At 32.3% G+C, this 8346-nt stretch overlaps 1 long non-coding RNA gene across 1 annotated transcript; it reads left to right on the top strand.

Annotated features, from left to right (window-relative positions):
• Positions 1-4658: 4658 nt before the first annotated feature.
• On the top strand, positions 4659-7991 carry LOC139511822 (uncharacterized). The gene is made up of 2 exons (XR_011662101.1): positions 4659-4990; positions 5690-7991. It is a non-coding gene; the product is annotated as an uncharacterized lncRNA (long non-coding RNA).
• Positions 7992-8346: the final 355 nt, after the last annotated feature.

Genomic DNA, 8346 nt, shown 5'->3' with positions numbered 1-8346 from the left:
AAGACTTATATTATAAACGGGATAGCACATTCTATTTTTACGATGATGTTGTTTGACGAACCCGTAAATTCAAATACGATCTGAGTAAACTTATCATTTCTAAAAGGTTACCAGTTAAACATTTTTTTATCCAGGCACCTTTTTGGAAAATTTTAAGTTTCAGTATTAACTAGAGTATATAATGCACAAACGGCACCAAATTAAACATTCTTTTTAATATTGCTTCTAATAAAAAAATATAATTTAAAGGCTCAAAAAATCATGTTGTCAGAGTTATTTTCTGAAAATTAAACCGATCAAAGAATATCTAAATTAAGTAAACAGCCTTCCGATTTTCACAAATCTGATAGATTATATAAAACACTTCTACTGGTCTGATTCTGTTATAACTAAAGCATGTAAGAAAATTTTGCATTTTTAAGGGTATTTTGAATGTTTCCCCAGTGGTAATTTCTTTCCTGTTACCGCTGGGTTTTTCCCACCTGTGGACACGTATGAAAGACCAAAATTATATTTCTTTTAATGCAATGTGAAGAGCATCATTTCCTGAATGTATGACTCCACATGTTTAGGTGAATAGCAGCCAGTTTGACAAATCTGAACTCCCCAAAGATCAGAATTTGGAGAAAAATAATTTTGATGTTCTCTACTGTTACAGTCTTTTTGCGTACATTTCATTGTCAGCACTATAACAGTACATGTGTTTTATAGCATCTTATCAAATTGATATGTAGATGGAAGTAATTAAACTTCTACACAATTCGAGTAAATAAACAAAAAGTACTGCGCTACCTGATAAAAAGTACCAGCATAACCATAATCAGTACCAGGGAGGATGTTCAAGACAATTTCACTGATGAATCAAAAAGTTAATTCACTATATGCCAACCATTTCATTTAATATAAGTTATCATCACCATATTAAATAAATTTCAAAATAACATACAGTATATTGAATCAAAAAATAGGTTTTTTGCTTTTGATAACAGCAGAGAACATTGTGCAATTCTAGTATAGTAGATAGTAACAGAAAGAACTTATTTTTTAGATTATTTCATTACCTAGGCAGATTTTTCATCTTGCAAATACAGTTTTAAAGGATAAATGACGTTATCATCCAATTGTGACCAATTTGGAATGATGTATTTTTCTTAAACTATAAAATAAAGCATTTTTTTGAGAAAAAATCCTTTACTGTTACCAACTCTGTCCTGTTACAGTTGTCATGTTACTCAAGATTCTTTCATGTTACCGACATATCTGACTATAGTTTAGTATATTTCTAAACCTTTCGTATTGCAAATACTAAAATCAATAATTGGCATTTGATAAACTATTGCAGGATATACCAGTAAACCACAAATAGTGTCTTAAACTTATTCCTTATCCCATTAGATGCTTTTTAAAATTGATTCACTTTGGTAACAGGAAAGAACTGGATTTTTTTTGTACCATTTTTAAAATTGCCATTGTTTCCACATTAAACAATGGTTTGAATTACAGACAACAGTTCCTAGATCCTCAATGTGTGTTCTTCGATTTGTGCTATTAAAATACCGGGTCTAAAGACATTTTCGTTTTGTTTTTTCTTATTGCCAAAAATTAGACTTTTTCAGATAGTGTCTCATGTACATTCACGGTTCTACAATATGTCGATACCTTTCTTTCGTTTTTGGCATTGCACAATTAAGGTCATGATTTGTTCTCTGAACGTCTTGACACTGAATTCAAATGATGTTTGATGTGTAGCACGGTACTAAGTGATGTAGCAGTCTAAGACCACAGGGATTCGGTTAGCGGATTAAAATTTTGTTAATCAATGTTTTTTTTAATGTTTTTTTTAATTATTTCCTGTCTATTTGTATTACTTTATTAACGTATTTGACATTGACATCACTATTCCTTTGTTTTCTAGCAATGTGCAGTTATGATCCATATCCGTATACTGAAAATCCCACCGACTCGGTTATACCGCAGTCCCACTAGGCCACGATCGCACTACGATCTGTAAAAAAAATGAAAATTTTGATGATCGTAGTACGATCGTGTAGATCGCAGTAAGGTCGTATCACGGTCGTCGTGAGGTCTTCAAGATCGTGATGAGCGTGGCCAACTTTGAACATGCAATCGTGGTGCGGTCGTGGCGAAATCAGGTCGTAGAAAAAGCGTAGTGAAAGCGCACTAAGATCGTAGTAAGATCGCAAAGGTACCGGTCGCTGTACCATCGTAGCGAGAGCGTAGCGAAAGCGTGATTCTATTCGGAGAGACTAGCTGCGCTACGATCTTGCCGTCCTCATCACGCTCTTCTCACGACCTGACTACGTTCATACTACGACCATCATTCTTATTGTCATTTTCACATAAAATATATTAAATCTCTCAAGGTTTTGTTTGTTTGTATGTAATTAGGACTTCTTGTCCATTTTCTCTAACGGCTCAACCAAGCTTCTCGTTTTTATATAATATATAAGACCGTTGGTTTTTTTCGTTTGAATGGTTTTACAAGTAATTTAATTTTTGGGGGCCTTTTATAGCTTGCTGTTTGGTGTGAGCCAAGGCTCCGTGTTGAAGGCCGTACCTTGGCCTATATTGGTTTACTTTTATAAATTCTTACGTGGATGGAGAGTTGTCTCATTGGCACTCAAAACACATCTTCCTATATCTATTGATATCTATTGACACATCTGTGTCATCTCTGCAATCGTTCACTGAAATATCGTCAATTGAGCTTCATGGACATGCAATAGGTTTAATTTAGTTGTAATTAAGGTTGGATTGGTCGGTCCGACATCTCTGCTTGATTATAATTCCTAACCATCAGAGCTCTGCTCCCTTTGCCTCTACATGAACCCCTACCACCACGCCCACGTGTTCTAGTAAATTTTGGTGGCATGACTGTATTGTTTCCGAGAAATTTACGTATTAATCCGAAATAGAAGGAATGGAACTGTATTGATATGGAACACGATATTGACGTTATTGCTGAGAACGTAGTAAGATTGCGGTAAGAACGTAGTATAATCGTGGTAAGAACTTGCTTTAATCCCAGCAGAAGCGTGGTAAGATCGTGTTGCAATCGGATAACTCGTGGTATTTTCGTAGTGAGAACGTGATGAGCGTAGAAAGATTTTGATAAGCGTAGTGAGGTCGCAGAATAAGCGCGGTGAGAACGTGGTATAATCGTAGCGGGATCATTGTAGAAGCATAATTAGAACGTATTAGCATCGTGAAAGCAACGAACATTTACATTTTCATGCCGCTCATACCGCGACCTCACTACGATCTGAATGTATTTTAGATCGCGGTGAGCGTGGTGCGATCGTGGTCTAGTGGGACTGGGGCTTTAGCAGATACATTTTTTGTTAATCAATGTTTTTTTTATAATAATGTTTTTGTATTTTCTGTCTATTTGTATTACTTTATTAACGTGTTTGACGTTGACCACTATATCTATTTCTTTGTTTTCTCAAAAAATAATAAAAATAAAAACATTGATTAAATTGCACCCCAAATTATTATTTCACTATTTCACTTTCATTAAAGGGGCACTAGCTGTCAAATTCATTGTAACCGATTTGACTCAAATTCTCATATTTGGTTTATAACAATGTAAAACATTTATCCAAACTATCAAAAGTCTAAAATAAACAGTTTACAGAGCATGGGGTAGATAATATATAGATAACTGTATTGTATTTCAAGTTAAGCTCCGACCAGATCAAATCACCAATTGATGACGTCCCAGCTCAAAATATAATAAAAAGGGCCCATTCTAGCGGCACATATGTATAAACCTTCATATAGGAAAAGACAACCCCCTACCTGGTTTAGGGACAGCAAACATGTTAAACTTTGCCAAATTCTGTATGTGCCTGTCACAAGACTTGATCGAAGTTAGATGCCCGTAACTGAGTGTTTGTCGTTTTTATGGTGTTTTTTTTTTATTATAAGATTTATTTTTCGTTTATTTGTTTTGCATAGTTAGTTATGTATGTGAGGAGTTAAACCACTGTTTATCATATGTTCCTGCTCAAACATAAAAAAAAGCATTGTCAGAGAAAGGTCTTTTATAAATTCTCACGTATTCAGTGAAGAATTGTTTGCATTAAAAATATATATACTGTTTTTTAATTCTGGCATCGTAAGATAACAGTTGGTAAAATATATATTGTTTAATTGCTAAGTTTAGCTTTTTATATGTAATCTATGTACTGGATTTGTAAACGTATATTTGTTCCGCCTAACAGAAGTTCCAATGGAAACTTTGGTATAAACATTGTCATATCTATTCCTGCATCGGTGTTCCTCAGTATGTTTCAAACATTACTGTAGTGTATATATCATTTATCTCAAGTTATTCATTGTTATTGTGCATGATATATCGTATGTTTATAATAATTTGCAATTTTAAGATAAGATAAGATAAATACGTTTTATATTGCTATAAGCACAATTATGCTATAGCACATTTAAATTACAACATTATCATGTGTAAGCAACATGAAATTGGTTATTTATAGTGTTTGTGACAGTTTTAAAAGATCTGCTCAGATTATGTAGTAATTGTTTCATTAGTATACATCTAAAAAAATAATATACATCGATTTTTGATTTGGTTTGATTTGTAAAGATTGGAGTGTTCCATTGATGTGGAGAAAGTTAACCTGAATAGTACTAAAAGTACTAAATAAGTTTCGTACGTTACTGTCCCCGTTACAAGCACTTCCCAAGGAAAGGTCAATTACAAAACACCAAATCATGGCAAACAGTCTTGTAAAAAGGATTTGGGGCACTGCCGTATCTAAGACTGATGATAAACGTTTACCAGTTATTGACATGGAGAAAAATCTGGAATCTTTGAAACCATCAGACAAATACTATTATAAGAAATTTAACCGTTTAAATAAAGAGAGATGGGAAGTTCACACAGCTCACAGAAAATCACATAACAAGTTTGCAACAGTGCTGGCAATATTTTCAGTTGGAATTTGTATCCTTTATTCAGTTATATTGCAAGATATTATAAATAGTCACTATTTTGAAAACCACTTTTTGATTTTTGCATCTCCCATGTCTCTATCTGCGAAAACTTTGCTCTATAATTTTTGTCCTTTGAAAATTTTGACTTTTGTGATATAGGTGCCACGGTCTGCAAATATCAATATCATCAAAATCACCTTAAGAGCAAGGTATATGCAGCTAGCATCTCTCATGGCCATAATTTTTGCCAGTCCAATGGGTCATCATATCACTTTGGCTTTAAACATGATAAAGGGTAAAGTTTATAAGGATCCACAAGTTGCAGTCTATTGCTGACATACTTGTCCAGCTTGTAAAACTTAAAGACTTCCAATACAACAAATGGAAGTTTTTAATAATCTTGACCAGCTATATAGCTCTTGTACGGTTGGCTTACTGCCAATACCTTGGTACATTGTATATTAAAGTATTCATGTTTTAAGTCAGAATACTGTGGCTTGTATCAGAGATGTTTTTGGGGCAGAAACATATGCCAGTCAACAGGTATACAAACTACTTAAATTATTCTGCTATCAAAATTTAAACATTTATTGTTGCAAAATCTGTCTATTTTCAATTTTTGCTATTCTCAAAAGTTCCAAATTTACCATGTTTACAGGATGACAGGGATACATTTGAAAAGTCTTGTATTTACCTTAACTCTGTTCAGATTTTTATACCTTGTTTGCTGTGAGACAGGAAAAGTTTTTGGATGAAGGATTTGATGAGGTTCCAGATAATGCTGTAAAGAACACTTAAGGACAATGATCTTTGATGGTGCATGGATGTTGAAAGGAGAATATATGTTATTGTTGAAAGTATGAACATGCTGATCGTGAATGATTAAACACTGACAAGTTCTCATGTTGTGGACGGTGGTTTTTATAAATCAGAATATTTCATGGAATAACATCTGTGTTATTGTCCATTCCTGAGCAGAATCTTAATTTAATATAGAATAATCAATATCATGAATATATTTGTTGTAAAAACTGCAATTAATATGGTTATTGCATTGATTCGTGCAAATGCTTGTTGATAATTATTCAGTTCTGAATACCAGAAGAAAACAAAAGAAAATTTTGGACTGAAGTTTTGTATATGTGTACACCTCTTTTTCTTATAAAATATATATGAAAACTGATGAAACCCAAAGGTAATTTAATTAATGTGAAATATTTTTTCTATAATATTTAGTTGGGATTTAGTTTTTTATACGATATGTATAAAATGTTGAAATCATTGTTTATCCAGAAAAGGTCAGAAAGGAAATGAAAACATTGCCTACAATGTATAATCATGATAATATAGCCAAATTGTGTATTAAAATATTATTTTTAATAGCTTTGCTGGACAGATTTTCTTGAGACTTACTTGAGACATTTATATGTAATAACTGGTAAAACAGATATGAATGAATCTATAATACTAAAATTACGAGGTCCAATTTGTCAGCCGTCATCACGTAAAAACGATTAATCAAAGAATTCAACTTTATACATAAGTCATAACTAATATAGTACAATGCTGTTGATTAAAAATTACACCTCTCCAGACCCTTTTGTTTTCCACATAATTAGTATTGCCAATAATTAAGAAGTTCCGGGTTGAATCCTATACCGATACCAATAGTATATTCACCTGTTACCTATTACCTTATCTGTACGTTCCGCATCTGACAGGCACACCACCAAACGCTGTATTTAGGATTTTGCTAAATACACGGGTCGTAATCACAGGATTGACACTACTAAAGTCAATCATTGTCACATTGTTCCAGATTTTAGTATTTTAATCAGTATGACTTCAATACGAATAATAAAATCTGGACTTAAAATAAGGCGTATAGGTACAGCATGTACAGTTTTCAATTTGTTTAGCCGGAATGACGTAACTGAACAGCGAATCAAATAATTCAACTGTATTTATAACTCATAAAGGACAATGCTGTTGATTTAAAAAATACTCCTTTCCACGCCCTTTTGTTTTCCAAATAAAATTAATAATACCAATAATTGATAAGTTCCAAGTCGACGGGTTCAAACAGAAAGATGTTGAAAGCAGAGACAACTGTGCATCTTATAATCGGCATGACTTTATCAGATGACAATGCCAATACTAAAATAAAGCTTACGCATAGTTATATTCTTTAATTCAGTCACAGACCCGCGATATCAAGGGTGTGTTCTAGTACTATATATTTTTAATGGCAAAACTGAATGATTGTTAATTTCATTCACTATTTATACATGTAGTATTAAAATATTTATTTTATTCTTTCAATTTGAGGCTACTTCCCCCCTTTTTTTTATTTATATAGTCTACTACCATCTACCCCTCCTAAGAATATGAAATGTTAGTTTCCTGAATATATTATTATCATTGATCATTCGTCATTTATTCATTTAATAGATTTAGACTCTAACATTTGTCTAATTCTAAGACAAAAGTGATGTATATACCAAAAAATTATGTCGAATTATAATTGTTTATATAGTAATATACAAAAATGTATATAGTATGACAAAATAATGTGAACTTAAGTATGTTGGTAGTTTCTTTTCATTTTTTCTTTTCACTGTCATGACCATTTGATGACTGAAGTAAATGTGTAGATTTTCTTTGTTTTGAATGTTATATTACACTGAAAGCATACTTTCATCTTTTAAATTCTGGTATGTTGTTTCTTAGTGGCATCCTTACCATACTCCTCAATTTATTTTACATTGGTTTCAATTTGTACATTTTTCATACAGTTAATAAATCATATCTCCAGAGATATTTCACAATAAAAATGCAACCATCTTTAAAGAATTTTTAGGTTTTTATAACCGGATGAATAAAATAAAAATTAGAACGTAATTAAAAGAATGGTTTCAGTGTAAATGCATGGATATGTATGTGAAGAATTACATATTACAGAACATTTTTATGTGATATTGTTTGAATAAAACTTATTATTTTACACATCAGTAATTTTTCTAATTTGTAAGTGTTAATTTTTAAAGCTGATCCCAAAAAGTGGTTAATGCAGGCTTAAATTAGAATCATATAATATTCTAAGAACTGCAGATTCTCCTGGGATGTTGATGTTTATGGATTTCCTGGGTACGGGTTCATATAAACCACAAATTTAAATGTCCAACAGATGATTGATCTATATGCTTTATGCATGGTATGCACAATTTGACAAAACCATGGAATCGAATATCAAAGAAAATAAATGAATCCAGAGAATTTTTACCACCATACATGAACATAATCGTGAATGTATCCACTATTTTGATGGGGTTCATCTTGCTTTATTCTAAGTTTGATTGGACTGCT

This window comes from Mytilus edulis, chromosome 2 (genome assembly GCF_963676685.1).
Source record: "Mytilus edulis chromosome 2, xbMytEdul2.2, whole genome shotgun sequence".
Lineage (NCBI taxonomy): Eukaryota > Metazoa > Mollusca > Bivalvia > Mytilida > Mytilidae > Mytilus > Mytilus edulis.
This window is presented reverse-complemented; position numbering and strand designations above follow the sequence as displayed.